This window comes from Schistocerca gregaria, chromosome 3, assembly GCF_023897955.1.
Source record: "Schistocerca gregaria isolate iqSchGreg1 chromosome 3, iqSchGreg1.2, whole genome shotgun sequence".
Classification (NCBI taxonomy): Eukaryota; Metazoa; Arthropoda; class Insecta; order Orthoptera; family Acrididae; genus Schistocerca; species Schistocerca gregaria.
Genome location: NC_064922.1, coordinates 269,651,050 through 269,666,851, shown reverse-complemented (window position 1 = coordinate 269,666,851; position 15,802 = coordinate 269,651,050). Strand labels below are relative to the sequence as shown.

The following is a 15,802-nucleotide window of genomic DNA, read 5'->3' as shown; positions in this document are numbered from 1 at the left end:
GTACGCGTACGTGGAGAAAGTGTTTGCGTAGCAATCGCCGACATAGTGTATCTGAGGCGGAATATAGGGAAGCAGCCCGCATTCGCCGAGGCAGATGGAAAATCGCCTCAAAAACCATCCACAGACCCGCCCGCACACCGGACCTCGACACTGATCCACCGGGCGGATTCGTGCGGGGGACCGGCACGCCTTCCCGCCAGGAAAGCAGTGCGTTAGACCGCACGGCTAACCGAACGGGCAGCGTTACGTATTGAACGCCCGTCGTATATCCAAGAGCAACAGTCACAATCTTTACGTTTCGTTGTGAGAATCGTCTCAGTGGACTCAGTAAAATAGTCCACTAAAATTAAATACTGTTTGTTGAGACTGTCAAGTTCACTGATTTTAACTGACAACGTTCTATATCCGAAAATACGGTTAAGGACGGTTGACCCAGAACACAAGGCAGTAAGTAGTAAGCCGTGTTATACCGCAGTCCAGGGCGCCAGGGCTCAGTAGGGCTTAGTCGCGGCGTGGTGGAAACGTGGAGGGTTGGCAGCTGGCTTCTGACCGCCGGACACTAGCCGTGTCACGCAGTAAGTATCGTGCCCGAACGATTTCGTCGCAGACTGTTTTCAACCACGTGAGACTGGGAAAGAAATTAGGTCGGTGTTTGCTGCGGCTCCTAGGGGGGCGGTGCGGCTGTTTGTTTTATCTGGGCTTCAGAGATCGTACTTGATTTAACCATCGAGAACTAACGTTTACATAGAATACATAATTGTACAGGGAAAATACAAAAATTCGTATTTACAGAACTGAAAGCTCAAGTTGTCAAGTTTTTCCACAATAAATGTTTAACAAATAGAACAATAAGTAAATTGAACATATTTATGTTATCAATTCATACTTATTCTTAAATTGAATAATAAGTCATACTGACAAATGAAAATATGAGTCCTACAGATTTTTCCGTATGCTCTTAAGTAAACCGAAAATCATTTTATGCCGGCGAATGTCTTTATATACAGGCGCTTTAGAAAACCAAAAGAGGAGACACTGACTGAGGGAGGAGGTAACACATATTCATCAAAGTCTTCAGAAATCCTTTTCACAGTAACACACAGTAAAACCTTTTCTACAGTAATACACCCTAGATCTCCACGTTTTGGTTTTTAATGGAAATCTTTGGAAGAAAATGTGCTTCATACACTATGTGATCAAAAGTATCCAGATACCTACAAAAACATACGTTTTTCATATTAGGTGCAATGTGCTGTCACCTACTGCCAAGTACTCCATATCAGCGACCTCAGTAGGCGTTAGACATCATGAGAGAGCAAAATGGGCGCTCCGCGGAATTCACGTAAGTGGTCACGTGATTGGGTGTCACTTGTCATACGTCTGTTCGCGAGATTCCCACACACCTAAACATCCCTAGGTCCACTGTTTCCAATATGATAGTGAAGTGGAAATGCAAAGGGAAACGTGCAGCACAAAAGCGCACAGGCCGAACTCGTCTGTGGACTTAAAGAGAGACCGCCGATAGTTGAAGAGGGTCGTAATGTGTAATAGGCAGACGTCTATCCAGACCATCAAACAGGAAATCCATACCGCATCAGGATCCACTGCAAGTACTATGACAGTTAGGCGGGAGGTAAGAAAACTTGGATTTCATGCTCGAGAGGCTGCTCATAAGCCACACATCACGCCGGTAAATGCCAAACGACGCCTCTGTTGGTGTAAGAAGTGTAAACATTGGACGACTCAACGGTCGAAAAGCGTTGTGTGGAGTGACGAATCACGGTACACAATGTGGCGATCCGATGGCAGGGTGTGGGTATGGCGAACGCCCGGTGAACGTCATTTGCCAGCGTGTGTAGTGCCAACAGTAAAATTAGGAGGCGGTGGTGTGATCGTATTTTTCATGAAGGGGGCTTGCAACCTTTGTTGTTTTGCGCGGCACTATCACAGCACAGACCTACACTGATGTTTCAAGCACCTTCTTGCTTCCCACTGTTGAAGAGCAATTCGGGAATGGCAATTGCATCTTTAAACACGATCGAGCACCTGTTGACAATGCACGGTCTGTGGCGCAGTGGTTACACGACAATGACATTCCTGTAATGGACTGGCCTGCTCAGAGTCCTGATCTGAACTCTACAGAACACCTCTGAGATGTTTTGGAGCTCCGACTTCGTGCCAGGCCTCACTGACCGACGTGGCCTCACTGACCGACGTGGATACCTCTCCTCAGTAGAGCACTCCGTGAAGAATGGGCCGCCATTCCTCAGGAAACCTTCCAGCACGTGATTGAACGTATGCCTACGAGAGTGGGAGCTGCCATAAAGGCCAAGGGTGGGACAAAACCATGTTGGATTCCAGTATTACCGATGGAGGGCACCACGACTTGTAAGTCATTTTCAGCGAGGTGTCTGAATACTTCTGATCACATAGTGTACGTTCAAAGACACCGAAGACCCACATGGTTCCAATCAACACCCTAGTTACGACGACACGTAGCTGTAACATTAAAAAAATACATGTAGAGCGCCTTAAAGCTAAAATTTTAACAGTGCATTTCTTTCCTGTGTGAAAAATTCAGGATAGATTTCATCATGTCGAATTGGACCCTTCCGTTGTCAGTTTTCTCGTTATATTACTAACGTAAGAGCATCTCAGTTGTTGTACATGACCCCTAGCGTCATTCAAAGGTTTCTCAAAAGTTTGTTTAACGTATTTTATTTCCTGGATCGAGGCAAATCCTATAGGACAGAGTAGGGTGGAGAGATCCATCAAACCTGTTTTCGGATTGAAGACCACAACAACAGCAACGACAACATACAAATCACTTCACAAAACCTTCGACTGTTTCTTTTTTTCAAAAAAATTTCTTTAATCTCGTATTTTACTACTTCTCTATTCAAATTAATTATCTTTACTTCTCTTCACTTCTTAAGTATCGAACTGTTTTTCTCATGAAAAGCATTTCCGTACTTCCTGTCTTGGTGATCTGTTGGTTCATGACTGACTAGCATTTACAGCAAATACCATTATCAAAGGGAAGTTGAATGAATCACGTCAAAGGGTACACATTAAATAAACAAAATAAAAAGAAAAACAACAAATTTCTGCAGTTTAAACTATGAAAAGTCTTGATTTTGCCGCTAGCCTTGAAAGAGAGAACGTGATATCTGCTCTGCGAAACGTAGTGCCTAAGGCACTCTGCTGATTAATATAAGGAGAACGCGCTATCCCATAAAAATGCGGGGAAAAGAAATTTATGGCGAAGTAGGCACAATAGCGGAGAGGGAGGAGGACCCTGAGTTAACAATGCGCTGAGATTAAGGCGGGCGAATTTAGTGCTTTGTCTCTTGAGGCTCTTTCTAAAGAGCTGCTCTTTTCCCCGATGGTTAACTGAGCCGTCCTCTCCAAAGACCGTTTCGAGTGGACGACACACAAATGAAAACGTGAATTACAACACCTATCATAATGTTTAGACTGCTCACATTGAGTGGGTGAATTATGTCATTAACTTTCATTATTAATTAGGGGGCTGTCTGCGAGTTCGAATGCATTCATTCGTAATTTGAAACCAACGGTACATGGGATTTGGTCTGTGCGATGCTCCCGAGGATTAACTAAATTAAAAAAGAAGCCCTAAGCAGTAAGATTATTCTTATAAGTCGATTAATCGCACATCCAGTGCTATTTTTATTTTCACATCTACCAAAATAAACGCTTATGATAGGAGTGATCAAGAACATTGAGTTCGCTACAACATCTGGTGATAAGAAGAACCGCATACCAGTTAAATCTGTTGCCGCTACTGCTCTTGTGGATGGACCTTGTGTATTTGTTGGATGTAGACTTAATTTTAGCGTTGATATTAACGTCACTTTCGATCATGGTAATGGTTGGCTTACAGTAGCAATGGTACGTGGTGGGTCTGGTACTCCATCTGTACCAGGACTAGAAAGTTTTGTGGACAGAGACATAATTGCCTATCGTACTTATCATATGGCTGAACTTGCTAATAAAGACTTTGGTAAATCCGCATATATGTCGCCCTCTGCACTTGTGTTGTATACTCGTAATAAGAGGAAAGTGTCTGTCAATGAATCTGTGTTTATTTGGATTAAGGGTAAAGGTGTATGTGAGTGTGTTAAATTTGTTGGTGACTGTACTTTGTATTTTCATAAATAAATTGATCTACAAGACCAATTGATCTGTAGCGCAGCCCACTTGTGGTTAGGTTGGGAGTTTTTTTTTTTTTTTTTTGGAATAAATAAGTTGCTAGTTCATTTCGTTTTCTACATTCCGCTGTTGAGCCCTGAGAGAAAAAAAATGGTTCAAATGGCTCTGAGCACTATGGGACTTAACTTCGGAGGCCATCAGTCCCCTAGAACTTAGAACTACTTAAACCTAACTAACCTAAGGACATCACACACATCCATGCCCGAGGCAGGATTCGAACCTGCGACCGTAGCGGTCGCGCGGTTCCGGACTGAAGCGCCTAGAACTGCTCGGTCACAGCGGCCGGCTCCTGAGATAAAAGTTATCAGATATACTAATTTCCTGGCAGAGGTCATCGAAATGTCCGCAACCCAATTTCCACACCAGCACAGATACTGACGTCACCAGCAGAAAATATCAGTTTATGTCTCTGTGATCTTCTTTGTCGAGTATTTATGTGGAATGTTACTCCGCAACCGAGCCATATGAGGTGTACGTCACATACAGGCTAAATCAACTCAGCTGTTGACGTCAAGAGCGTCTTGAAACATTTAAAATATACCAATCCTATTTCCATTCAAATGTTAATTTTGTAAAAATCCCTACTAAATGACGTATAGTCTCTTTCTATATCGATATTAATATCAGAGATGTCGCTATCAACTTCTGAGCCGTGGCACGACTCTCGGGTGCAAGACGCTATCGATTACTTCTCTGGTTGAGGTTGGCACTATGTGCGATCGCGAGCGCCTCCTGTCGGAGCGGGTCCTAACGGGGGAGTGAGTACGAGTAACGAGGGTCTGGGGCGGTCTGCAGGGGAGAACGGACATTGCGGGCGCACTCTGAGGCGACAAGAGAAGAGTTGTTCACGGCCGAGAAGGGAGCGTTGAGAAAGATGGCAGTCAGTATCGCTTTCCGGGGGACAGATAGTTGCGGCAGTCCAGCGAGCAGACACCAACTCCGGGAGCAGTGCTCCGGTTTGTGGACGTGACATGGGTCGTATTTAGACGCAGTATAGTTTGCTTGGTACGCATCTGCTGCTCCCTTTATGCCCACGTGTTGTTCTGTCCGTATGTGCATTGAAAAGGTTACGCTCCGGCTGGAACAGTGGCTTGTGCTTTACGTTAATGCACCCTGACTGTTTGTTTTGCTGCAGGCAGCTGTAATTTCTGTTTTTTTTTCTTTTTCTTTCGATGGTCAATTTCTTGTCTTTCATTTGTGTATGTTTCGCCGTTAATGATAACTGTAAGATAGCAAGGTCTTGAAGGGCTTGCGTATCTTGACTGTATTTTGGCTACTGTTTAATTTTATTTCTTGTTTATCAGTCTGGTAAAAACTTATGCCAAGTTTACTAAATTCTGCCTGTGGTCCTGAAGTTGGTTTGAAGTTAAATCCGTCGGTAAATCTTTACTGGACCTAACTGTTAACTGATCTTGCGTTGAACAAATGCCATTATTAAATCGTTTCTTGTGTGCTATAAATTGTATTACCATAGACAAGGAGACAGGGCACATTCTGTGGTCGAGGGGTAGGCACTGTTGCTGCTTTGCGCGTGGCGTCTTGTCGCTCGCTATCATTTCCCACATTAGTACGGGCGGTGAGAGATTTGTTTGCTCGCGGTTGTATGGCCGCTAGTCAGCTGTGCCTGCTCCCGCTTCAGGGTGTGCCGTGTTTCGTAAGGCGTACGCCAACTTTCAGTCGCTGTTACTCCTGTGTTGTTGTCGGTCGCTTACCGAAACGTCAGTCTGTTTCAGCACGGTGGCCACTGGGCCGTGACGATGTCGGTTGATGACCAGCGTTGGGGCGGTCGTCCGCTCTGAGTGGCTTCGGTCGCTTGGACTTGGCAGTTACCTTCTGATTAAACGTATCAAATTTGTTTATTTGCAGTAAATTTCTAAGTAGTTTGAGAGAAAAGTTGTAACTGAGCTTTTCATGATTTTACACAATTCAAGCATTTTGGTAAGGCATTTTCGTATCTGTGTTTTATTTAAATGAGAATTATTTATTAGGGTTATTCACCTGCTGAAGCTTAACATAAAATTTGTAACTTAGCTTTCATGATTTAAGCCTTCTTGCAAAGTAGTCCTTTATCTACGTTTTATTGATTGCTAATTCTTTATGGGTGTTATTCATTGGTTGAAGGTTAACATATGTTTGTAACCAAGTTTATGCCCTTGCTTAATTGAGATTTGTTAAGAGCCTTTGTTGCTGGAAGATCATTAAAGCTTGGGTGCTTGTAATTGTGAGTACTGTTGTCTATGTTGTGGGCTACCCTTCCACTTCCGCAGCCAAGCTGTCCTATCTACCAGTAAAACTTCGTTTTTGAAATGGAAGTATATTCGTTTCTGTTGCTAATATCATAATCTTAGAGGGACGAAATTCAACGTTATTTCACTGTTAACTATCCGATTAGTAGTTTCGGAGAAATTACAATATTTAGAACTTGTGATTTATGTCTGTTTCGGAATTGAAATACATCTTCATCTACTTCAGTTCTGCGCAAGACAACTGACGGTGTGTAGCAGAGGGTATCTCTGGTACCACTATCTCTTCCACCCTTCCCTGTTCCATTCTCGAATGCCGCGTAGGAAGAATGATTGTTGCTAAACCTCTGTTTTAGCTTTAATTTGCCAAATTTTCTCGCCGTGATCTTTCCGCGAGACGTATTTGAATGGAAGTAATATGTTGTCCGACTGTCCCCGGAAAGTAGCCACTCTACTTCAATAGTAAACCGCTCCGTGATGCATAACACCTCTCTTTTAGCGTCTGCCAAGGCTTTTTCTTGAGCGTCTCTGTAACTCTATCGCACCGACTAAACGATCCCGTGACGAAACGTGCTGCCGTTCTTTGGATGTTCTCTCTCTCTCCTATCTCTCTCTCTCTCTCTCTCTCTCTCTCTCTCTCTCTCTCTCTCTCTCTCTCTCTCTCTCTCTCTCTCTCCCGCTCCTTCCCCTCTCTCCTTCTTTCTGTGCTACCTAGTAAGGGTCCCAGAATGATGAACGATACCCAAGAATCGGTCGAATAAGCTGTTATAAGCCACTTCTTCAGCGGATGATTTACATTAATTTAAGATTCTTTTTATGAATCTGTCCGACATCTGTTTATCACACTGTTTGTATTATGTAGTCATTCTGCTTAAGGTCGCTCTGGGTAGTTACTCCTAGATATTTTACTACAGTCACTGTTTCCAGCAATTTGTCTTCAAAACTCAAATGGCTCTGAGCACTGTGGGACTTAACAGCCGAGGTCATCAGTCCCCTAGAACTTAGAGCTACTTAAACCTAACTAACCTAAAGACATCACACACATCCATGCCCGAGGCAGGATTCGAAACTGCGACCATAGCGGTCGCGCGTTTCCAGACTGAAGCGGCTAGAACCGCTGGGCCACACCAGCCGGCAATTTGTCGTCAATGGTGTAGTTGCAGAGTAGTAGATATCTGTTCCTGTGTGCGCGAAGGATGTTACATTTATTTACATTCAGGATCAACAACCAGTCCCTCCATAAATAATCACTCCTCCACAGGTACTTCTGCTGCAAATCGTTACTGTCTTCTGGTGTTGCTATCTTCTAATAGACAACCGAATCACCTGCGATCAGCCTTAAAGAGCTTCCGACTAGATCATTCATATGCATTGTAAACGATGACGGTCTTGTCACGCTTCCTTCCGATACTTCCGAAATTACAGTTGTTCCGTTAAAAGCGAAATGTTGGGTTCTATTTGCAAGGAACTCTTGAATCTAGTTGCAAATCTGGTCCAACAGCCGGTAAGATACTATTTTTTTCACTAAAACAGCAGTGCGGGAAGGTGTCATGCCTTTTTGAAGTCGAGGAACGCAGCATCAAACTGAGCGCCAATGATTACAGCACTGTGGATCTAGTGAAGGGACAGAGCGAGCTGACATTCGCATATGTTTGCGGAGGTAGCGTTGATTTTTGTTTTTATATATTTTATATTATATACAGGGTGTTTCAAAAATGACCGGTATATCTGAAACGGCAATACAAACTAAACGAGCAGCGATAGAAATACACCGTTTGTTTCAATATGCTTGGGACAACAGTACATTTTCAGGCAGACAAACTTTCGAAATTACAGTAGTTACAATTGTCAACAACAAATGGCGCTGCGGTCTGGGAAACTCCATAGTACGATATTTTCCACATATCCACCATGCGTAGCAATAATATGGCATAGTCTCTGAATGAAATTACCCGAAACCTTTGACAACGTGTCTGGCGGAATGGCTTCACATGCAGATGAGATGTACTGCTTCAGCTGTTCAATTGTTTCTGGATTCTGGCGGTACACCTGGTCTTTCAAGTGTCCCCACAGAAAGAAGTCACAGGGGTTCATGTCTGGCGAATAGGGAGGCTAATCCACGCCGCCTCCTGTATGTTTCGGATAGCCCAAAGCAATCACACGATCATCGAAATATTCATTCAGGAAATTAAAGACGTCGGCCGTGCGATATGGCCGGGTACCATCTTGCATAAACCACGAGGTGTTCGCAGTGTCGTCTAAGGCAGTTTGTACCGCTACAAATTCACGAAGAATGTCCAGATAGCGTGATGAAGCAATCGTTTCGGATCTGAAAAATGGGCCAATGATGCCTTTGGAAGAAATGGCGGCCCAGACCAGTACTTTTTGAGGATGCAGGGACGATGGGACTGCAACTTGGGGCTTTTCGGTTCCCCATATGCGCCAGTTCTGTTTATTGACGAAGCCGTCCAGGTAAAAATAAGCTTCGTCAGTAAACCAAATGCTGCCCACATGCATATCGCCGTCATCAATCCTGTGCACTATATCGTTAGCGAATGTCTCTCGTGCAGCAATGGTAGCGGCGCTGAGCGGCGCCGCGTTTGAATTTTGTATGGATAGAGGTGTAAACTCTGGCGCATGAGACGATACGTGGACGTTGGCGTCATTTGGATCGCAGCTGCAACACGGCGAACGGAAACCCGAGGCCGCTGTTGGATCACCTGCTGCACTAGCTGCGCGTTGCCCTCTGTGGTTGTCGTACACGGTCGCCCTACCTTTCCAGCACGTTCATCCGTCACGTTCCCAGTCCGTTGAAATTTTTCAAACAGATCCTTTATTGTTTTGCTTTTCGGTCCTTTGGTTACATTAAACCTCCATTGAAAACTTCGTCTTGTTGCAACAACACTGTGTTCTAGGCGGTGGAATTCCAACACCAGAAAAATCCTCTCTTCTAAGGAATAAACCATGTTGTCGACAGCACACTTGCACGTTGTGAACAGCACACGCTTACAGCAGAAAGACGACGTACATAGTGGCGCACCCACAGACTGCGTTGTCTTCTATATCTTTCACATCACTTGCAGCGCCATCTGTTGTTGAAAATTGTAACTACTGTAATTTCGGAACTTTGTCCGCCTGAAAATGTACTGTTGTCCCAAGCATATTGCAACAAACGGTGTATTTCTATCGCTGCTTGTTTAGTTTTTATTGCCGTTTCAAATATACCGGTCATTTTTGAAACACCCTGTCCATATGTATACATTCCTTTCACACGATTTTCACGTCGTGCAGGGTCCGTTGCTTTTCGCGATATGGACCATTAATTTTATTTTAACTTTATGGCCGGATCCATTCCTTTCGCCAGATACCATAGCTTATGCCACAGTCGTCAGTTAATCTAACAGAGGCAAATCGAGTGCACCATCTGTAGATAGCTTAAACACTGTTGTGTGGGTCGCCGTATATGAACTTATTGTATATTTTGCTTTTCAAGGCGGCGATTGGGGATCTGTCCAGTATATTCCTAAAGGAGAGAGGAAAACCGCCTAAAACCCGTCTCAGGGTGTCCTGTTTAGCTGCCCAAAACCCGTTAATCCGCCTCAGTCTCATAAACTTAGCGCGTTGAGTGTTAAGCTATGCTCGCAGGTCATGTTGATAAGTGTCGTGATATTTATTTTTACATTTGCCCAACTAGAGACCACGTGACTTTTTCACATGCACCTCATTTGCTCTGCTGTGTTCCTCCAGCACTCTTTCTTCTTTTTACCGTGTCTCATTTTCCTTTCTTCACACCACTCCACACATGTTCCCTCACTGTGTCTTGGAACCATTCTAAACTCAAGTCTTCCTTCTGAAAATGTCTGTTTATGCTGATCCCACTGCTTTTTTGTTGTGCATTTATAAAGTGTTTTTAGCTTCTACGACCCAACTTATTGTTAAATTCTTTTCCCAGACGTACCTGGAGATCTACTTTGTCTTCCTATTGTCAATTATGTGTAAAATATCTTTTCCTTATTGCTAGTCATTTTTTATATATTTTGATATATTTCATCACTGCATCTCAATTTCCAGGCTTTTTGCTTAGAAGAGGTCCATTATATAGTCAACCTACAAATTATTCATTTTACGCCAGTTCTGTGTCGCAAAGACTTTCTGTACCCATGTACTCAGAGTAAGTATTGTTGAACATACCACGGGTAGAGTGGAGGCATGTCTTCTAGGCGATACTTTGGAAGTATAGGGAACTGACCAGAGACCTGCGCACGTGGACTCGTGTGTTAGTGTGCCCTGTTCAACGGGAGACATAGCTCTGTTCACTCTTTCTCTTTCCGCTGTGCTACGGACGACTTTGTGCTACCTGCTTCTCCGCACTAATTGGAGGTGGTTTATGCGTTTGAGGTTGAGTTCCGATGGCCATTTTCATGCTACAGTCTGTTTCTACGAGGATTACGATGAGAGCAAACACGCAATAGCTACTTGGCGTAGTATTTTGTTAATAACTTTCAGGTCTATAGGAGCACCTTCAGTCGTGTTCAACTTATCTTCCATTATTGAGAGAGATAGATCTCCTCCTGCTACAGTGTTGGCATTTCAGTTGCCTATCCGTGAGTTTAGCGGACTTGGTTCATAATACTCTCACTGATTTTCTATTGCTTAAGGTATCCAGGCGTGTGAGTTTTCTTTTGTTCTGATTTTCATATATCGTGGACTTGAATACCACGTGGTCCATCAAGAGGCAACTGTAAATTCATTGTTTATCATTGGCCATTGATTTGCTTATTAATCATCACGAATTTTACTAAAATATTTTACATTTATTTTCCACTCCCACTCATTTATAAAATCAGCACAACATATGTTACGCATGTTCTTATATTCATTCTCGTAAGTGTACTTCATCTGGGCACGAACTTCAGTGGATTCTGCATTCGACGCATTTATTAGACTGTCAGTATGAATGTTTCAAATTGTTTACAGCTTGCAAGTCAGCATTGCTGAGACTACAATGATCAAGATTATATTCGACGTCACTGTTACATATAACGTTTTTTGTGGATAAACGTTAGGTGTGCAGTGTGAGGTTCTACATCAGTCACTGCAGGTGATCTGCCCATAAATGAAGTCACGTCCAAATTTCTGTCTTGCTAGATCAGTGAAATGAATAACTGCGGTCTTGGAGTCATTCAGACATTTCTTCATGCCACCGTTTCCTTCCCGTTGTGCAATGAAAGTATCTCCTGCTCTTGAAATAACGATTCGCAGAACTTAAGGACGAGATAAAGTAGCAACGTATTAACTGTTCGGTGGAAATGAAAGTGCGACATCATGTTGCCAGAGGCTTCCCAGTCGTGCATAGAAAGCTGGAGGTCACATGGCGTGCGGTCAGTGTTACTGTAGCGCCCCATAGGGCTGACCCCGCAACACGAGGCAGTAGAAGGAACGGCAAAAGACTGTGTGTGTGTGTATCAGCGAACAGTTATGGTGCACTGAGGTGGCGCTCTTCGTTACAAAATGTTCCGGAGACATCTGGATGAAGTCGCACAGGGAAGCATCAACGGGAAACTGGAAGAAGTACGAAGTGTGACGAGTTTATCCCAAGAGTTTGGTATTGCTCAAAGCTTTCTTTCTCGTGCATGAGGAGGGTTCCGAACAACACACTTCTGCCCAAAGGAGAGATGGTCCACCACTACCGGTACAACAGCAGATGGTCTCTACATTGTGCAAGGGACAAGGAGTGACACACGTCAAACCGCGAATGCAGTTGCAACCACGTTTAACAGGACCGCAAGTTGTGAAGTCTCTAATTAGTGGTAAAAGTAATTGCAATGATGTACCCTTAACGAAGAATATTTATCACAAGCAGTGTATTGAAACTTAAGATTCATCGGCGACCTTAAGATTCCTCGGTGACATATAAAGACTCCATGAACTACTGTATAAAGGTTGACACTTCTTTTATTAAATATTTTACTCAAACTGTTGAGTGAAATTGAATGCATGTGAGCCTACTTTCTCTTTACTTATTATCATGTTAACACTGACCCACAATATTCTAGCGCAACGCAGTCTGACTGCTAAAAAAGTTACAAGCCGACTTCAAATAATTAATTCAAAAGAATGGCCCTGACGAAAAAGAAATCCTAACAATAACCTTTATATTTCGTTAAGCACTTACCTCACAAAAATCTTCATTATGCGAACTACTGCCAGCTAGATAAGTTTCTAACTACTAAAACCACTAACTACTAATAGGCAAGTGGTTAGCAAAGGAAAGATTTTGTTGAAAACCACATAATGTATTTTTTACCTTAATAATGTAACATCCAGTTCAAACACAAACATAAATCGTCATTGACATCGAGTACAAATCATAATAATATTCAATCTCCAAGTCGAACATGTTCAGTTCGTTCGCCTACGCTAACATTTCAGACCTCTACCCTCCATCAATGCTAACTTCTCACATCTAACATCCATCACTGCTGGTCATTCACCTCCAACTGCCCGGCAGTACTTCCATCACTGCTGGAGACCAAGTTCCAACTGCCCAACACTATTGGCGATTAACTTCCAACGAGTCCAACCAGTCACAGAGTTTCTTACAAAGAATGCGCAGTCAGAGATCCAATGCAAAGCACTACACAGCGCTGCCAACACAGAAGCAGTCCACTTACAAGGTCGCCATATTATCTTCTTATCGGTTGCCGTTTTGATCTTGTTGCTAGGCTTTTGTCACGTCGCCGGCCGCGGTGGTCTCGCGGTTCTAGGCGCGCAGTCCGGAGCCGTGCGACTGCTACGGTCGCAGGTTCGAATCCTGCCTCTGGCATGGATGTGTGTGATGTCCTTAGGTTAGTTAGGTTTAAATAGTTCTAAGTTCTAGGGGACTAATGACCACAGCAGTTGAGTCCCATAGTGCTCAGAGCTATTTTTTTTGTCACGTCGTGGGCTCGTGGCTCTGTATGCTTTCGATGGATAGCGGCTTGCTGCGTATTCATGTAAGTTGAATTACCGTTAAATAATAATTATATTTGTGGAATTTTAAAAAGGAAACCTTTTCCTCTCCTTACCATTTACGTGAATGTGGCCAGTGCTCCGTACGAGAGGAAGCTCGTGTGGTACCGGTATTTTAATTCTCAAAAGTAGCTCGAAATTAGTTTTCCGTCATTTCTTGCGCTTTACGTTCTGAACAACCTACATTTTAATGTTATTTACGAAGTCCGACTTTCAGTTAACACAGCGCACTTATCTTTGATTGTTGAAAATTTATCTTTACGTAAAACCATACTAGCAGGCGCTTGCATTAACTTTGGCTTGAGCCTGAGGAAGTAATATTTCAGAATTAAAAATAATTTTAAATCTATTTAGAGTTAGAAAGGAAAGTTTTTAATATCCATACTAGAGATCATTTTTCGTAGCGATAAATATAATTATTTCTAACAGCACGATATTTTCACTTTACGTAAAGTATATATGTCAAGTGCAATTTTCATTATTAAATGTAGGAAAAGAAGTTCATAATAATAAGTTATTTGTCCTTCCTTTCGCAATAATTGTTTTGCAAGATAGTTTCTCAATTTACCGTATTAAAATCAGGCAAGGTCTAGTTAAAGGCTCGCAATCTCACGCACCGGAGTGACACGGCGACTGCATGGGGGTGGTCTCTCTTCCCGACGACCAGTACTTTGCGTTCCGTTGCCATCCACTCGGCGGCGGCGTTTGCGATGGTACCAAGAACACGAGTCGCGTGCTCTTGACGGATGGAAACAGATTTAGTATGAGCAGTGTTTCTGGACTTTCCCCACTGCTGAGAGGTTTGGACACGTAATGCAGCCAGGAACATAGTCGAATATCATCGTCTTGATGGCCCAGGTGTTACGACATGGGGAGGCATAATGTTGCATAGGCGTGATGACCTTCAGATGTTTCAACAAGGTACATTCACTGGTCATCGTTATTATGGCACTGTCCTTCTGCATGTGCGTCTCTTCAGCTGTGCATTTGGCTCCTCTTCATTTTTATGACTGACAACACGCTACCGGCTCGAATAGCATAAGTGGAAGAACTCTTGGAACGAGAGTACGAGGTGCGACAATAAAGTAATGAGACTGATGTGAAAAAATGTTGCTTACCGTTTTAGTCAAGTTTAGTGTTGTCTGCTTCAAAGTAGTTCCCTTCCGACTGCACACACTTTTTCCAGCGCTTCTGCCGTTGATGGTAACATTTCTGGAACTCATCTTCTGTAATATCCTCCAAAATCTTCGTCACAGTTTTTTGGACATCTTGTGCTGTTTGAAAATGGTGTCCCTTGACCGCCGTTTTGACTCTTGGTAGTCGAACGGAGCGATATCTGGTGAATAAGGTGGCTGTGGTAGTACTGAAATTGGTTTTGAGGTTAAAAATTCCTGTACTGACAGAGCAGTATGGGATGCTGCATTATCGTGATGCAGAATCCAGTGCTCAGCAATGTTGGCACGGATACGAAGAACTCTTTTACGAAGCCTTTCTAAAATTTCTTTGTAGTAATATTGGTTAACTGTTTGTCCAGGAGGCACCCACTCTTTATGAACAATTCCCTTGGAATCAAAGAAGCGCACAAACATGCATTTCACTTTTGACTTTGACATGCGAGCTTTCTTTGAAAAAACCAACTTTCATCGCCAGTGATAACACGGCTAAACAATTGTGAATTGATTTCCGTTTGCTCTAACAGATCGGCTGCCACGTTTCCCGTGTTTCTCGATGTTGTAGTGTGAGGTTTTTGGGACCATTTCTGCACAAATCTTTCTCATACCAAGATCTTCAGTTATTATTAGAATAATCTTCGATCAGATCGTAGGGGTTCACACACACTGGCCAAGTTGACATCCGTCCATGAGGTTGATGGTCGTCCACTGCGGTTTCATCTTCAACATTCGTTCTGCCTTCACTAAACATTTTGTGTCAACGAAAAACTTGAGCTCTTGACATAAACTCCCCTCAAAAAGCCTTCTGAAGCTTACTGTGAGTTGTCGTCGCGTTTTCACCCAATTTAACGCAAAAAGAAATGGCATACCGCTGCGCAATATTATGCGGTTCCACTTCCGTGAAGAGACACAAGGACATGTTAACTTATTACAGCAAAACGCATGACTGAGCAGTTGCATCGATGTGCCGCTTGGACTGGAAGCAGCTTATAGCCCAAGGTCAAAGATATTGTGCCTACGCAAGCCTGCAAGGTTGCCATATCTTGCAAAGAAAATCAGCCTCATTACTTTGTCGCACCTTGTATATTAGGCAAATGGACTGGGTTGCCCGTTACACCGACAAAATTCCCATCGAGCTCATGT

At 43.3% G+C, this 15,802-nt stretch overlaps 1 long non-coding RNA gene across 1 annotated transcript in view; it reads left to right on the top strand.

Annotated features, from left to right (window-relative positions):
- Positions 1-5,115: 5,115 nt before the first annotated feature.
- LOC126354797 (uncharacterized) overlaps positions 5,116-15,802 on the top strand; it is a 46,876-nt gene continuing 36,189 nt past the window's right edge. Inside the window, exon 1 of the long non-coding RNA XR_007565386.1 lies at positions 5,116-5,238. This is a non-coding gene — a long non-coding RNA (uncharacterized LOC126354797). The remainder of the gene's footprint in view (positions 5,239-15,802) is intronic.